The sequence below is a fragment of the Vulpes vulpes genome, chromosome 2 (genome assembly GCF_048418805.1).
Source record: "Vulpes vulpes isolate BD-2025 chromosome 2, VulVul3, whole genome shotgun sequence".
NCBI lineage: Eukaryota > Metazoa > Chordata > Mammalia > Carnivora > Canidae > Vulpes > Vulpes vulpes.
The window spans coordinates 50,955,496-50,973,340 of NC_132781.1; positions in this window are offsets into that span (position 1 = coordinate 50,955,496).

Here is a 17,845-nt window from a genome sequence, read left to right on the forward strand (position 1 = left end):
TGAGGTCACAAGGACGGCAAAATGTTCTCCGTCCCTCCCATCAGTATCTTACTCCCTTGGAGGGCAGTGACCATGTCCTTGGACAGCCCCCGCTCCTGGCCATCTGGCTCTTGTCAGCTGACAGAGTTGATGGTGGAGGGAGCAGGTGAGAAGCAGCTGCCCGAGGCTCAGGGTCACTCTGCGGCTGAGGCGCCCGGAGGCCCCAGAGCTGATCATCCCAGGACCGCACAATGCTGATTGTTCTGGAGCTGGCTGGACCCCAGGGAGCGGCAGGCTGTATGGCCACCACGCCACCCGGAGGATGGTGACTTGGGAGCTTCATTCTTGTGTTGTACTTGGAGAGAAGTTTCCAGAAGGAAGCAGAGGTTGCACTTTCTGGGTCAGGCCCATCTGAGTCCTGCTGGAAGGAAGGTTCTCTCCAGGGAGGAAGCTTTCCAGCTCGGGAGGAAGAGTCAGCCAGGTTCCAGGATCCCTGCCAGAAGGGGTCGTAGGGCCACCGGACCCTCTCCCCAGCTGTGAGGGAGCAGTGGGCACAAGGTGAGTGAGCAGGGGGGCTCTGGGCTGGAACCCACCACCCCTGGCCCCACTGAACCCCCCATCCCCAGAAGCCCCGTAGCTCCCCATACCTCCCCACACCTCAGTACAGGGTCACTAGCGTGTGTGGGAAGGGCACAGACCAAGGTCAAGGTCATCATGGGCTGTCCCGCCCACAGAACTGAGAGTGCCAGGCCCTGACCACCATTCCCGCTCTGCCGTCCCCAGCTGGGGGACTTGGGGGCTAGTTATAGCCACCCTGCAGGATTAGATCCCGGGGTGTGGAGTGTGCTCAGCCCGTGGCAAGCGCACAAGAAGCATCACTGATCACTTGTGCAGCTACAGAAGCACCTGCCAAGGAAATGAGCACAGGCCTTGCTAATAAAACCAGGGTGTTTCTGGGACCTTTCCACGCTGTGACTTCATTGCCAGAGTCTGGTCGACGCTGAGGCTGAGTCCAGAGCAGAAAGGGTGTCCACGGGTGAGGGCAGGACCCCAGCGGGCAGCTCAGGGACCAGCAAAGGTGGCCAGGTGGAGCTGCTCCTGCTTCGGGTTTCAGCCTACCTGGCCCTGAGCTGCTCTCCCTGGGTCCCAGGGCTCCGAGGCCCCTCATGGGTCCAGCTCCAGCCGTTCTCCAAGGCATAGCCAGGTGAGTCTCTGTGGCCATGCAAAAGGGGTGCAGGTATCGAGCCCGGGAACTTCATCCGTGAGCTGACTCCTGCCAAGTGTCTGCTCCACGCTGGGCAAGCCTGCCGGGGGTGAAGCAGACCCACACCTGCACACGGACCACTGGACAGGATGCCCCGGGACACCAGGCCGAGGCAGCCAAATGAGCCCGGTCCATAGTTGGTCACCCCCAAATTCCATCTGACCTATGTTGGGCCAGGGAGGGAGTAAGGATGAGCAAGGCCACGTTTGCACACCTGAGGCCCCAGGGTCAGACAGGGCTGGCCACACCAGCGCCCAGAGAGCTGGGTTGAAAGCCAGTGGCAGGTGTGGTCCAGCGGCCAGAGCACCAGGGGGCCCCGGGCTCCATGCAAGATGTAGAGCCTGGTGACTCGTGCCAGCATCAGTCCCCATCGGGGAGGAGCAACCTGACAAGTGGGGAGTCCGCAAGCTCCAAGGTGGAGGCTGTTTCTCAAGAAGGCAGCCCAGAGTGTTTCTTTCATCATAATTAATTCACTGGTGGGTGAGGCACAGAAAGTGCCATCCCTTGAGAGCAGCCAGGACGCATGTGGACAACCATGTTCTTCATGCTCCGCCCAGAGCCAGCCATCCTCTCGCCCTGGAGAGAGGGAGCAAGAGGCTGCAGGCTGGAGGCTGCGTGCCCTCTCTGGGGGCCTCATTCACTGCCCAGAAAAAGGCTAGTCAGAGCACTTTCCAGGAATCCTCGGGGATGGTGGTGGCTGTGCAGGCCTGGGTCTGGCTCACAGCCCACCAGGCACCCCATGGCCCAGGTGGGGGCTTCTGGTGGCCCTGGGCCTCGGGCTGGCCGCTGTACCCGGGGCTGTGTGGACTGTGTGTGAGCTCTGGGCGCTGGACGACGTGTTCTGCAAACCACATCACACATTCCCACATCTGCTCCCCAAACACATTCAGGGCCAGACAAGGAGGGACACATGGACCCAGCAGCTCCTGTTGCAGAGGTCACCTTGATGCCACATGGGCCCAGGACGGCTGCTGTACTGTCCAGAAAGGAAAACAGGGTATTTTAACAGGATGGGTTCTGCTGAGCTTGGGGCCTATGTGAGGAACCCAGGTGGCAGGGCCAGCAGAAGCCAGGGCACGGAGGACACGGTGCACGAGGGAGCTCCTCTCCCTGAAGCTGGAGAGCTGGGCTCGGTGGTTGGGACTGTTGTCGGCCCGTGTTTCCAAATGGGAAAAAGGCACCCAGGCTTCCCCACCTGCACCCATGGGCAGCCCCACCCAATTCAGATGCCTGGTTCTCAGCGATGACTTGGTGTGGCCATGAAAGTGACCACGTGGCATGACATCCATGGATGTGGATGAGTGTCCACAGAGCAGCGACCACCAGGCATGCGCAGAGCCACTCCACGTGTCCGGTCGCGCACGTGTTCCTGCAGAGACTGGGGTGGCAGCTGTTGGGGGTGGGGAGGTGTCAGGCTTTCCGAATTTTCTGAACTTTTTTTTCTTTTTCTGCAATCACTATGGATTAGTTTGATAGTCAGAAGGAGACAATAAAGCTATTTTTAAAGGCTGGCAGTGACACTTCAGGGAGGGGAGTGTGGCAGGCTGAGGCCAGCTGTGAGATGACTCATCTGTGGGCACCAGAGCCAGTGGCACGGTGCTCGGGGAAAAGCAAGGACCGCCCTGCCTGGACAGATCCAGCACCTACCAAGGGTGGGGACCCTGCAGGGGGGCGTCGGGCTTGGAGGAAGGGCCCAGGACAGAGGGGTGTGGTGGTAGGTGGGATGGTGCTGGTCCCTGACAGTGACGAGAAAGCCTTGTCGCCAACATATGGGCCGTCCTTCTGCTCCCCCTGGCTGCTCTCTGCCAACAAAGAGAAATGAGCAACACACGCATAACGACACACACGAATGCAACACCTCTACCAGGCAGGGTGGGGTGGGTGGGGAGGAAACACAATGTCCCTTCTGGAACAGCAACGTGGGGAAGGAGGGCAGGTCCGGCCCCAGAGTGCGATTATCTGGCAGTTGTGGACAAAGTCCTGGTTGAGCTGTGTCTCCAGCGGCGGGGAGGGTCTGCACCAGCCCCCCAGGGACCCAGGATGTGGTCCCCCACAAGGACTGAGGGCACCTCGGGGTCTCGGCCAATAAGCCCCTGCTCTCCCCAGCTGTGCTGACCGGCCTGGACCAGATGCTGGTACCCAGGGGCAGCTTTCTTTCTGTTTTGCTGGGATCCCAGCTCTGCTTCTGAGAAGGCACAGTCCCACCATCCCCCCTTACCCCGCCCCCAGCACTAGGTGTCCCCCAACGATGAGATGAGAAGCACTTTGACCTCATGTTTACTTGATGGATGGGCAGAGCATGGGAAGTGACGCAGGCACCGCTGGGGACAGCCGCGCAGTGGCAGGTGATGGTGGGAAATTAAACCAGCCTCCTCAGGTCATCCATCATCAGAGCCTCCTCCCCTGCCCCCTGCCCAGGGCCGGCGTGCTCCCTGGGGACAATCCATCACCCCGGGCAGCTGCCCTGTCACAAGACGCTGCCCCAGGACACCAGGCAAGGCCAGACCCCCACAGCCCAGCACCCGCTCCCCGGAACAGAGATGCCGTTTACACATCGCCCTGAATAGGGGTTCAGCCAAAGTGTAATAAGGCATCTGGTATGTGTCAGAAGGACAACGTCCTCCCACAGTTAAACATCACCTAAAGAATCACTTGGCTTCCTCGGCCATGGCCCTACCTTGCCAACCCCTAGGACCTGGGCTCCAGCAAGCTTTCCTCTGTTTGCTCATTTATGATCGATGTAAAGGGCAGAGCAGTCCCTCCTGTCATCAGGTCGCATTTCAATGTCCTTCTGGGGCCTGGCAGGTGGAAGCCCGGCCCCAGGTCGGTGGGTCACATGACCACTTCTGGCCAATGAGGTTTGAGCGGTCCCTCGAGGTGGAGGTGGTTAGTCTCTCTGCCTCTTTCTCCCCCAATCCCCCTTAACCCCAGCCCCATCCCCGGGGAGGCCCCAGGCTGGTTTAGAGCATGGAGGACAGCTGCCCTGGAGAACGGCCCAGCCACAGAGCTGTCCCTGCATGCAAGATGCCCCCACACCATGGAGGATACAGGGTGCCCGGCGTCATGGGGCCCAGCCCCATACCGTGCAGGGGGCCCCGCTGCTTGCTGGACCAGGAGTGTGGGGACAAGGATGAGGGACGCGGGCCTTGCAGTCTGGGAGAAACCTCCTGGCGTGTCTATGTTAGAAACAAGGAGCTGTGTTCCTGGAAGGAAGGCCATCCCCAGCCACCCAGCTGGCCACCGGGCCTGGCTGCACCTGCCCTCTCCTCCAGCTCCCAGGCCGGGGCCTTCCAGGAGCTCTCGAGTCTCAGGGCCAGTGGGAGTTCTCAGTGCCTTTGGTGACTCAGATGGAATCACTGAGGTCACAGGACCAGCTGGGGTCAGATGTAAGTGGCCGCTGACCCCCCTTCTCCGGCCACCTGGTTGTTCCTTGTAACAGCTCCCTGGCTGGCATCCGACGTGAAGAGCCGAGTCAGCCCATCAGGGTCGAGGTCTGGTGAACATCATTCTGAGGCCCACGCAGGCTGGGGAGCGACAGACCACATTTATCTAAATAGAAAACTCACTTGGGTTGTGTCAATGGCGGAAAGTCTTGAGACAAGCATTTATGGACGGCCCTCTGAATGCACAGCACTTAGTGCCCGTAAATCCTGATATTATTCTGAAGCCTGGGCTCATCCTTATGAAATATACAAGCAGGAGACTTTTTATTTGGCATAAGGGTAGGGATCTGAGTTCAGCCTTCTAGTATTAGATTTTCTTATTTTTTTCAGGGTTCCGAGAGTCTGGGTCCTTGTGGATCCAGGGCTAGGAAGGAGATTGAGGGCACTCAGGTCAGACCTGGCCCCTGGCCCCTGGCCCCCATTTCCCAGCCCCCAGGGCTGCCAGTCCACACCCTTCATGATGCTCAGATTCAGACAGGTTGCTCGCTCCCTTTGGCAGCAGCCCAGGCCCCCCTGGGGCATGTCCCATGAGGGCATCAGTATCCGGGTGTCAGGGGGTCCGTGTGCTCTGGCTGGGGTGTGGCCCTGCAGTGCAGTCTGCATGATGGCCAGCATGTCTGGGGCAGGTGTCAAGGGCTCGTCTGGGCCCTGGTCAGGAACGGGGCAAGGAATGGGGACACAGGGACACTCCCAGGTGCACCTCCTCAGGACCAGGGTGACTCCTCACCTGTGTCCGTGAAGAGGTGAGTTTCAGGGACTCAGCACCCCCACTCTCCCCATCCAGAGTCCAGAGCTGGGGAAGCCATCACCCCCTTGCCGGCCCTGGAACCCCAAAAGAGCCCCCAGGAAGGTGCGACCCTGCAAGACATCGGTCCTCGTCCTTCCCCCCAGGACACCAAGGCTGCACAGTGACTGCTGGGTCCCCAGAGCCCACCCTTGGGGTTCCCTTTGGAAGCCCATTCCAGCTGCCCAGATTTCCATGGTATTACAGAACCCTAACAGCCCCTCGGATGCAGTTCTCAGCGTGAAGAACACAAAACCGCAGAGGTGTCAGCAGGCTGGTTAAAAATAGTCCCATCTGTTAACAGGTGGAAACATGGTGAGAAAGGCAGGGGCTGGGCGGGGGTGCAGCACGAGCCTCCTTCCCACGCGTTCCCAGGAGGCCAGCCCGTCCCAGACCCCTGCCCAGCCGGGCGCCCCAACCCACGGCCAGCCTACAGGCGGGCGCCAACCTGCCCTTTAATCTGGTTATCTTGACACGGATCCATTTTTTAAATCCAGAAATATGCCTTCCCAAACGAATCAACTCTTATTAGGGACCGTCTACTGCTTTAGAAAGGTAATAAGCTGCATTAATTCCAAGTACGTGCCACCCGTGGACTGATTGTGAGCTGTGCATCTGAGATCCAAGCTCCTTGGGGAGAGGCCGTGGATGCGGGCCAAGCCGTCCGTCCCAGGACTGGCTTGGGGAGGGACCCAGGCCAGCACGTCTGGAGAGCTAAGGGGTCTGACGAGTGGGGGGGCTGGGGTTGGTGGGCTCACAGCCAGGCCAGGCGGGGTCTGGGCCATGCACTGTCCTGGGGGACAGGGTGCTGCCCTCCTGCTCGGCCCACGGCCCCCGCAGCCACCAGAGCCCAAGTCCAGGCCTGACACCCTGCCTGAGACCCACCTCAGGACCCTGCCTCGTCCCTGCACGCTGTCTCCCAGGCACACCAGGTCCCCCGCACTCCCTTCGGGACCAGTCCATCCTCCAGGGAGTTCTTGCTCAATTCTGCCGCCAGCATTCCTCACTCTCTGCAGGGCTGTGGCCCTCCTTCCGCCGGCTGCAGGGGAAGCTTGGGAGAGGGGCTCAGACGGGGCAGGGTCCTGGCCGCGATGCCTTGGAGCCTGCACTTGAGCTCCACTTAGCTGCCAGCTGTTTAAAACTGGAAGGAGGAGATTAAAAATGAGCAAGCGAAGTGGCTTTGAGTAAAACCATCAGCCGCCTAAATGTGCAGACTAATTCAATTTCTGCCTCCTCCTGCTCTGAAGGGAATGGACTCGAGAGGCCCGACCTTCCTCGTGAAGGCAGGAGATGGAGCGTGGAGAGCGGATGCCACCTCTGCTAGCAGCCACCAGCAAACTTCCCCAGCTCCAGCCATGGATGGCAGCCTGGTCACAGCTCCCCACAGAGCCCCGGCACCTGCTCTGGAAGCCCCTCAAGTTCACAGGCCACTCTAGAAGACAGGAGAAGGCTGGTGCTGGGGGCTTGGTTAGCAGGCATTAGCAAGTGTAAGGAGAGCCACAGCGGCCACGGCCGCTATACCAGCCACACCAGGTGCACCTGCCACACGGTCCCCACTGGCCACGCCCGTTATACCAGCCACACCAGATGCACCCACCACACGGTCCCCACTGACCACACCCATTATACCAGCCATGCCAGGCACACCCACCACACGGTTCATGCTGGCCACGCCGGCCATGAGGCCCAGGGGCCAGCTGGAGCTGAGCTCCCACGTACCCCCTCCAGTCTGTCCTCCAGCGTCTCTGTCGGGTGGGTGGTATTAGTTACCTAGTCCTGCAAGAATTGGGCCAGATCATCCTCAGATCTTAGTGGGGAAGACCATCGAAAACACATTTTGGTTCCTGTGGGTCAGGAATTGGGGAGGGGCCTCCTGGGGGTTGGGGCTCAGGTCTCCTGGGAAGCACAGCCACACCGCCTCAGCTGCGGGTGTGGGCGCAGCTGGGGGCCCCCACCCCGGACATCAGAGAGATAGCAGGCCAGGCACCCGCATGGACACCAGGGTACTGTGCCCGCCTGACCTGGGAGCGCCGTGGCACACATCCTGCAGATTTCTGCAGGTCGCACAGGCGGCTGGGTCCAGTGTGGAGGGTCCTGCCCCTGGTGTCATCATGGCAGGCAGGGCTGCCAGACCCTCCTCTCGGGGTGGTGACTCCACCGGGTCTCAGTGAGGAGCCACAGGCAGCCTTGGCACCTCTGGCCCAATCACATCACAGCCTAATTCACACCCACCAGGGGCCCATTCTCATAAACATACTGACTTATTCTCACCGCAGGACCTTTACACAAGCCGTTCCCTCTGACAATTCTCTCCTCTCAGATATCGACGTGTTCTCTCCATCACCTTCAGGTCTCTGCTCAAATGCCCCTGTCTGTGATACTTGCCCTAACCCCTTTAAAATTAGAGTCCGTTGTCACGCTCAGCACACCCACCTACATTTCAACATGAGCAATATATTCTGCATATTAGCATATATTAGTTTCTGGGTTTCGCTGGTACCTCACCTGTGTTTTAGAGGTGAGGTCCATGATGGGAGGACCTTTGCTTGCCCTGGAGACCACATTACCTGGCACACAGGACGTGCCTATTGGCTGTTTGCTTGAACACATACATGCATGTTCAGAGCCCTCCTCTCTGCCGCCGCCTCCATGCAGCCCATCTGGACTGGCCTCCAGCACCAGAGTGGAGGGGAGTGGATTCTTCTTTCCCTGTCAAGCCATTTCACCCCCTCCACGTCTCAGCTGCTGTCTGGGTTTGCTCCTGAAGAGAGACGTTGACACCCACCAGCTCATTCCTTGAATCCCAGGCTCTGACGGCCATTCTTGAAGCGACTGGCAGGAGACCTCATCTCTGGGCCCTGTCTCCCTGAACAAGCAACTTTGCAGAACAGCCAGGGAGGCTGTCACACGGCTTGGGACCCTCTGGCCACTCAACGTGTCTCTGTTCTCATTCGAGTGACAGTGTTTTCAGCTGAGGAGGGCCGCGGGTGGGCTGTGGCGGTCCCACCGGACCCAAGGGCCCCTGGAGACAAGCCTCTGGGATTAGGGGAGACCCAGGCTCGGCACAAGATGAGCCATGTGACTTCATGTGGACTCCGCGGCGGGGCAGGGTGGCCGGAGCGCCCAGGTCAGGGCCACCAGAGCCCACAGCATGGCCCCATGCAGCGCTGGGAGCCCAGCCTGGCCCTGTCACTGCCACTAGCCTCCTGCTCCCGTCACCACCCAGGCAGCGACTTGGAGATGTCCCACCAGGCCTGCGGCACCAGGGAGCCTGGGGCTGCGTCTTGATCTTCCTGCCTGTCATCAGCCTGGCCTGTCCCTCCCTTCCCAGAAGCCGCCGGAAGGGCTTGGGATGGGCAGCAGGGACACCGGCCGGGACGCTGGCTCCCAGTCATCTCTCAGCACAGGAGACACAGGCGCTTCAGCCCAAAATCCAGGGCACCCAGCGGCCAGGTGGGAGGAGGGCTGGAGGGCCCGTGGGGCTGTCTCCCCACCGGCCCTGCAGATGAACAGATCTGTGTGCCGGAACCTGCAGAGTCTAGGGTCTTCCCAGTCATCATCCAGCTTGTTTTCAGAATGGTCCCTTCCGGGATCCCTGGGTGGCGCAGCAGTTTAGCGCCTGCCTTTGGCCCAGGCCGCGATCCTGGAGACCCGGGATCGAATCCCACGTCGGGCTCCCAGTGCATGGAGCCTGCTTCTCCCTCTGCCTATGTCTCTGCCTCTCTCTCTCTCTCTGTGACTATCATAAATAAATAAAAGTTAACAAAAAAATTAAAAAAAAAAAAAAAAGAATGGTCCCTTCCCCCTACACAGTTCCACTGAGCTCAGGTACCTGGACATGAGGAGAGCATGTCTGCCCCGTCAACCTGCCTCCACCATGAGCCACACTTCACTGCACCTCTGACAACCAGTCCTCGGTCCCCACCTACATTTCACCTGGGACAGGTAAGTGTCTGCTCCCCAGACACTGGAATTCAGGCAAATGCATGCTCCAGGTGGAGGCCATACCTTCCTGGGATCCAGTGACTCAGAGACCGTGCAGCCCCAGCGCCAGGCAGCCATACCTGCTCAGGACAGCTCACCTGCAGGAGGTGAGTGGACCCCGTGTGCCCAGTGACAGGTGCCGCACAGCCCCTCCCAGCGGGATAGTCATCTTAAAGCCAGCAGAGCCAGAGGGCAGCCAGGGTCCTATGAGCTACTGTCCCCGCAGAGCATCCCCCCAGACCTACAGGGTCCTTGCCAAGGGCAGGTCCCAGCCTGGACATATATTAGTGTATTTGGGGGCACAGAGCAGACCCCAGAGCGTGCAGAGTGCCTGCCAGCAGCACCCCTCTCCACGCACGCTCCCTGTCATCAGGATCTTCCCATGGTGACTCACTGCCTGGCCTGGCCGTGTGTGGGAGCTGTGGGGGGTCGGCCCCGGGCCATGTTCCAGCAGGGTTCCAACCAAGCCTGTAGAGTCCATCTTCCCTCTCCCTCAGTGGCATCAGAACAACTCCATTTTGCTTCGGATAATGACGTCACTGGCATCGGTATCCAGGACTGGAATCTGAAGTCAGACCTCCCCTGGGTCCCTTGGCCGGCAGGTGGCTTGGCCACAGAACCCGCAAGGGCCCAGAGTGACACTGCCTGAGGTGAGCACCATGCTGGGGCAAGGCCGGGACACTGACTGTGGAGCTGCCGTGGGTGACACTGGGCAAGTTTCTGCCTCTCTGTGAACGTTGCTTGCTTCTCTGTAAAGTGCTGCTAGTGGTTGTCTCCACAGGCAATGGAGAGGCCCCATCAGATGACCTGGGGCCCAGCACCAATGAGTGGTTGAGGATCATGGGAGAATTGTCTCAGATGCTCAACTAGTGTAGTCTGTGGGGGACTGAAGACATCCTCTACCCCGATGGATTTGGGGTGACCCACCTTTCCCCAGGTACGGTGCCAGATTCCCTCAACAGGATTTCTTGTGTCCATCAGGCTGGGCCAGGTTGTGCCTCCGAAGCACACGGACCCCAAGGCCCTCAGGCCTGCTGTGCAGGGTGGGCTGGCCAAGGAGCTCTACCTGCAGGACCCTGAGGACCCTGAGGACCCTGAGGTGGAGGTCCATCCTTGCTCATGCTGCCTCAGACCCCACAGAAGAGGGGGTGCCGCACTCTTGCTCTTCACCTTTCTTTATGGAAGTGACTCTCACTCCCTGCCCCAGGCTCATGGGCCCAAGCCCCAGGGCCCCTTGCCTATGCCCCTAGAGGGACCCGAAAGCCCAGGGATCTTCTCAGCTGATAAATCCCCAGCCTGTCCCACAGCACAGGCTTTGGGAGACACTATGTTTGGTAATGACCCCAAAGGGGGAGAAATGGCCTCATGTGAGATTTAAACTGAACCTTTCAGGGATGCCTGTGTGGCTCAGTGGTTGAGCATCTGCCTTTGGCCCAGGGCGTGATCCTGGAGTCCTGGGATTGAGTCCCACGTTGGGCTCCACTGCTTCTCCCTCTGCCTGTGTCTCTGCCTCTCTCTGTCTGTGTCTGTCATGAATAAATACATTTAAAAATCTTTTAAAAATTTAAAAAAAAACAAATCTTTCAGGGGCTGCAGTCACCCCCTGAGGATATGCGGTGTTGGCGTTCTGCACTCCTGCAGGCACAGATTTCAACTTGTTTTTGCATTTTGGATTCACATGTGTGCTCATATGTAAACTGTCTCCCCAGCCAAGTGTGACATTTGGATACTGACTCATTGTTTCAGTTCACCCTAGTGGGGCCCACAGAAGACAGAAAACACCAAAACAAAAAAAAAAATTGTGGACACTGAGTCTTGCTTCTATGTCTCCTGGAAGAGATTTTTAAATTAATGACTAACATGGAGTTAAAACAAATAGAACACCCGTGTAACCTCTCTCCCCTGGGGAGCAGGACAGGTGCTCTGGTCAAGTGTGGGGCTGGGGAGTGAGAAACCAGGCAGGAGCCCTGGGGCTGTGGCCTCCACCCTGACAGGTATGACCCCATCAGGGGGTCCCTGAGGTCTCCCCAGGTGCCCGGTGATCTCCTGCTGCCTCAGTTCCTCATCTGTGAAATGGGGATAGAGGGCTGGTCCATGTCTGCGAGCCTCAAGCTCTGAGGGCTAAGGTCCTTCCTCCTCTCCACTCATGCCACTGACCCTACGGAGATGCCCTCATTGCTCTGGGGCATTTGCTGGCCTTTCTACTCCCAAGATGTCCCCCTGAGAAGTGGGAGTGGCCATGGCCAGGCCTGCCCACAGATGTCTCATCACTGAGCACCAGGGGCACGTGGGTGCACCCAGCCTCGTGGCCACCCTCCCTGGGGGAGCAGGTGGCAGGCCTGCTGTGAATGTGGGCCGAGGCAGCACAGGAGAAGCTCGGGGGAGCACCTTCTCTGTTGTGTCCTCTCAACAGGCAGCGCATCTCGCTTTCTAGATCAGCAAACCAGTGCAGGTTCCGAGGAGCCTCCTGGCTCAGGCGGTCAAGCACCTCCTCCCTGGCGTCTCCAAAGGCCCCAGGAGCAGCAGGAAGCCTCTTGGCAGACCCAGCTGACCTGCAGACCACTGGGAACATGACCTAGTGTCAGATCCCAGCTCTCCCAGGGCCACCGGGCCTCCCGGGGCCCCAGGTTCTTGAGGGACCAGCCACACTGGCTCGCTGGGACTTCCCTCCCCAGACCTGGGCTGGAGCTGGGTCCCATCTGCAGGGAGTAGTGAGTGCTGGCCAGGTCACCAGGTCACTAGGTGCCACAAGCTCTGCTCAGGGCTGCACAGAGCCCCCTGGGCTCCCGGCCCTCCACCCCTGGGGCCCCCCACCACTTAAGAAGTCCCCCAGCCCAGTGTCAGGAGCTCACTGGCCTAGCAGCATGGGGAGGGGTGCGGGGAGCTGGGATGTGCTGCGGTCCAGTCACAGAGCTCGGCCGTCTCCTGGAAACCACCCCCAGTTCATACAGCACTTGGATTTGTTAAAATATTGACCCTGTTAGGAGGAAAATGGAAAAAGCCAGACGAGACAGGCTTGGATCTGGCCACGGGGCACGTCAGGGGAGCGCGAATGCAGTCTGCTGGCCTCCTCGGGCCCGAGATTGATGGCACGCGGGTCCAAGAGGGGCAGTCTCTGGCGCTGGCCGGCCGTAAGCGCAGTGAAATACGCCATTCCGCGGGCTGCATCCCGGCCATGTAAATCAGCGCCCTTAAAGGGCTTTTACATGTGTCTTGGCTTTGGCGCAGGAAGCAAGGGCACCCGACACCGAGGCATCCATCATCCTAGGAATGGATTTCTGTGCAGCCCAGAGAGTCCCCGTCCCGGTCTTCAAGGGCAAACACAGCTCTCTCCCATGCAGGCTGGCATGGGCATTGCAGCTCAGGGGTTCATGCCAGGCCGGCCTTACCGGGCACGGCCGCAGAGCAGGAAGCACCCCCCACACCCCCAGAACACGGGTGTCTCCCCAGGGGCGAGAGGATCAGGGGAAATGGAGTCACCCCAAGGGACCTGGTGTGTCTGGGGTTCGTGCAGGAGTGTTCAGCTTCTTCGGTACGTCTTCTGGCAGGTTCTGCCGGCAAGGTGGCGAAGGCCAACTATGGAGAGCCATTTGGGGAGGGGCATGGATGAGGCGGTGGTAAGGACTCCCAACAGATCGTCTTGAACACCAAAGAGGTTTTGCAATCAGCCTCCAGGAAAAGCTGAACAGCCTCCCTGCCTGCCTGTGCTCCTGGGAGGGTGGAGACGTGGAGACCCAAGCCTACGATTCCCCAACACGTGGGCCCTCGCTCCCCAGCCGATGTCACTCCCCGGGGCCGACTCCTGAGACATAACACTCCTGGGGTTGACATCACTACCGGCAGGAGGAAGGGGCTGACGTCACTCCCAGGGCCCACGTCGTCACTGAGCGCTCTGCCTCTCCATCCTGCTGCATCCAGTGAGGACAGCAGAGTCCCCTGTGCAGATCTACGGTTGCCGGTAACAGAAACAGACACTGACCGGCTTGAGCCCAACCCACGGTCTAAACGACTGGCCTCGGATTTGTGGACAGGATGTGGGCAGGTCACCGTGCCCAAGGAACACGGGAGACCCAGGCTCAGGAGGGTTGGAAGTCAGGGCAGCCCAGGGATCTCGGGGCCAGAGACCACCACTCGGCCTCTCCAGGGGAGGGGTCGTGCCACAGGGGTCCTCTCAGCCACCGCCCACCTTTGCACCTGCCCTGAGGCAGCCTCAGACTCTGGGGAGGGAAACGTGGTCAGCCTTGCTGGGACCCTGCATGCGCCCCGGCCAGGCAAGGGCAGCAGCAAGATGAGTTCCAGAAGCAAGCAGCCGTTGAGGGACGCTGCCTCAGCTGATGAAGGCACCAGCGGGGGAGCTGAGCAGATGGAAGCATCAGCCGCCAGCTCGGCTCCCCCGCCTCCAATTCCCTGCCTGAGCCCCTGCAGGTCCGAGGTGGATAAGAGCAGGGCGTGTGGGCAGCAGGGATGCAGGAGCCCATGTGGCAGAGTGGGTGTCCACCCTGGGCGAGCCCAGACCTGCAGGGGGCCCTCCACCTCCGGCCCAGGCTGTTCAGTCTGGGGCCTTGACCCTGGTCCTGGGGAAAGTTTCCTTTTCCCACAGAGACTGGGTGGGGGGAGGCCGTGTTTGTCCCGATTCTCATCTAGCTGGGTCCTGCCCTGGCCCCACGTTATTCCTAGTGAATCACGGTGAGCCACATCCCCTCTCTTAACCCGGCAGGTGTTCACGTGGATGGTTAAAGGAAAGATAAAACTAAGTTTAGGGTGCCCGCCGTGGGACCTGCATGGAACCAAGACGAGAGATGTGTCTACAGTTGTGAAGTGCATCTGACTGTGATTTTGCCTGTGCAGTATGCTACACAGTTCAGCGCTCACAGGACGCAGCCACTCCCTGGTTGTGACCATGCTGCACACTGCTGCAGGGTGCTGGCTCGAAAGCTGAGGCTGCAAAGCCGCTCTGCAAGACGGGCCTGGGCATGCACAGGACACTATACACTTATCCAAGCCCTGGGCTGTGCGCCACCAGGACAGAGCTCCAGGGCTAGCTGTGGACTCTGGGTAACATCAGCTGTACCAAATGTCCCGCTCTGGGCGGGGAGGGTGTCCTCATGGCGGATGCTGTGCATGTGGCAGGGGGCGGTGCAGAGGGGGCAAGGGAACTCTCTGGACCTCCTGCTTAAATTTTCAGTGCTGAAAGCTGCCCTAAAAAAAAATAATAAATTCTAATTTCTAAAAAAAAAAAAAAACTGGAAAAGAGCTCCAATAAAGCAAACTTTAAAAAAAGTCATAATAAAATAATAGAGAAATGGTGGGTGGAGGTGTGTATGGAAACTCTGTACTGTCTGTTCAATTTTTCTGTAAACCTAAAACTTATCTAAAAAAATAGTCTATTATTTTATTTATTTATTTATTTATTTTAAAGACAGTTGCAGGAAATATTCAGACACCAGACTACTTTTGCCTCCCGACCAGACTGTGAACAGCTTGGAGGTGGGCCTGACAGGTGCCCTGTGAGAACGGCAAATTCAGCTCTCAGCTTTAACCCTGAAACCACTGTGATACTGTTTTCTGCTTAATTTAGAAGTGGGGAGTGGACCCTGATGCCCTGGATATGCCTGGGACACTGAATTTGGCATTCGACCCACCTGTGTGTCCCTTTTTTTTTTTTTTTTTAGTGTATGTGCTGGCGAAGGGAGCACTGCCTGGGCATCTCTTGATAAGGTTCCTAGGGATGCCTGTAGCAGTAGCAGTAGCAACACAGATACCTGTCCTGTGTTTGAGAACTTTCTAGAACTGCATTGTTCCCTGTGTGGTCCTTTGTGCTCTGAGTGATGACTGGATATGTGGGGCCAGGTGGTGTTTGACCAGAGGAGCTGAGGGGGAGGCCTCCTGGCCGGGACATGGTGCTCTCACATCAAGTTTTGGGCCTAACACCTACCACGGGAGAAGCAGGCAGGCAGATCTTTTGTTTTGTCTTAAGATTTTATTTATTTATTCATGAGAGACACAGAGACACAGGCAGAGGGAGAAGCAGGTTCCCTGTGGGGAGCCTGATGCAGGACTCGATCCCAGGAAGCCAGGATCATGCCCTGAGCCGAAAGCAGATGCTCAGCTGCCAAGCCACCCAGGTGCCCCAGGCCGGCAGGTCTTTTTAAAGCCCTAATGTACTTGCAACTCGCAAGCCCACCCTGGAGCCCACGCACAACGTGATCTGCGGCAGCATCTGGTTACTTGTTGGTGCCGGCTGTCTTCGGCTCTGCTCTGGGCACACTGCTGATCCCCAGGACCCTTCCTGCAGAGCGCCCAGCACCGCAGGCCCTGAAGGGGTGGGGAGGAGGCTCACCCACACCCTCCAGGAGGAGCTCACCAGTCCCGCGCACTCGGGCCCTGGTAACCGCAGCACCCATGCAAATACGGCACCAGGCAGCCCCTGCCTGTGGGGAGCACGTGCCAGGGGGCCCTCCCAGGGTGGTGCCAGCAGCTGCCACCCCCAGCCATGGGCTCTGCTGACCCTGCTTTGCAGAAGGGGCTCCATGACCTGCCTGTAGCCACATCAGACTCAGGCTAGGGTGAGGCAGGAGAGGCATCCGGGCACAGAACTGTGTTCAGTGCCCAGCGCTGACCCTGGGAGTGGGCGCCCTGGCGCCGTCCTGCCCACCGTAGTTGGGCGGGCTCCACATACAACCAAAGGAAGAGCCTGTCTAGGGGCTCCAGGGCCGGTTCCTTGCTGTGGGGCGATGGTCTCACCACCTCTGACCACCTTGCAGCCCACTGTGCCCGGCCCAGCCCCTCTACTGACTCTATCTGCTTCTCCTGCCCCTTTGTAAGGACATCCTGTGACTGACCCTCTGGACCCACCCCCACTCCCCCATGGGCCATGTTGGCCTCTGCCCTGCAGGGAAGACCCAGCTTAATGAACTCTGGAAGCCGGCCCCCAGGCTGCCCACAGGACTCCCTACTGGCGCATTCTCGGCTCTTCATGATGGCCCTCCCCGCCCACCAGGGAGGACGGGGAACTCTAGGACACAGATGACATCTCCCCACTGGAGGCCTCGGGCCTACCACTGGCCTTGTCTGGCTTGTGCTCTGTCAGGGCTGAGCCTCAAAGACAGCTGGGCAGGAGTACAGGCCAGCCGTCTCCTGACCTCTCAGGCCCTGGACCCCCCAGCGAGCACAGCTCAGCCCTCTGGCTCCATCACACCACAAGACGAGTCCATCTTCAGGCAGGGCTGGCTCACCTGGACTTCTCTGAACACCTGCGCCATGGGAATTGGGCCAGCCTGGCGCAAGACAGGGACCTCCACCAGCCCCTTGACTGGTTGCCCACCACATGGCCAGGTCAGAAGAGAGTCCAGAGCGGTAGGAGGACAGGTGGCCTGATTGCCCAGAGGCAGAGACCCCGGCCCGGCCTCTTATCATCCCCCACAGAGCTCATCACATCCACGTGACATGACCTAAGCTGTGGCCATCGTCCCTGGTCCCTGCAGCACGGGGCCTGCTTGGTGGCCCTTGGAGAGGGGAGGGAGCAGAGCCTATCCTTGTCCCTCAGCTGTGCCCCTGACCTGGCCTGGTTTCCTTCCTCCCAGCTTATCAGCCTCCCTCCGAGGTGCCCATGGCCCACCTCCACCTCCCACATCAAGTCTTCCGCAGAAGAATGTGTCTTCAGCAGCTGCCATGGATTTGGGGGCGCACAGAGCCTCCGGCGTCTGTCTGAGGGCTCTGATGCAGTGATGGAGTCCACATATGCAGGCAGAGGAAGATTCCACTGGTGTTTGTGTTTCTGTGAGATTACATATGCACCAGCTTTGAGCACTCATGTCAGAGCAAATAAATATACATGGAAACAACATTCCCCCCACTTCGCCTGCCGCCGCACCATGGCCCCGCGCTTACACGCCTGGGCACCCTGCGTCTTTAATCTTACTGATTCATTTTCCTGCCTTGGATGTGGCATATTAATGTCAGGTCAAAGAGAATTTCATCAGTGTTTCGGAAGGTCTTATTTCATTTTTATTCAAGAATGTGTAATCCTGAGAAAAAATAATTACATATGAGATCAACAGCGTAGCTCTGACCTGAATTCACAGAATCACAAAATCTGAAAAACCAGGAAGGAAAGTCAGAGCCAATCGTCTTGTTTCACAGTTGGGGAAACCGAGGCCCAGAGAAATGAAAGGACCGAGGTGTCTGTGCCGAGGCAGAGCCTGCCTCCTCATTCTCTCCACACCCACTCCCGGATGGACCCTTATCTGTCACGTGGTCATCCCGTACGAGGGAGAGCTTCCCAGTCCCAGAAACCCAGCACTCAGGGACCCTGGAGTAATGGTGACACCGCTGGCCACTGATGGTTCCCAGAGCCAGGCCCCGTGGGGAGCACACCACACACACTGCCTC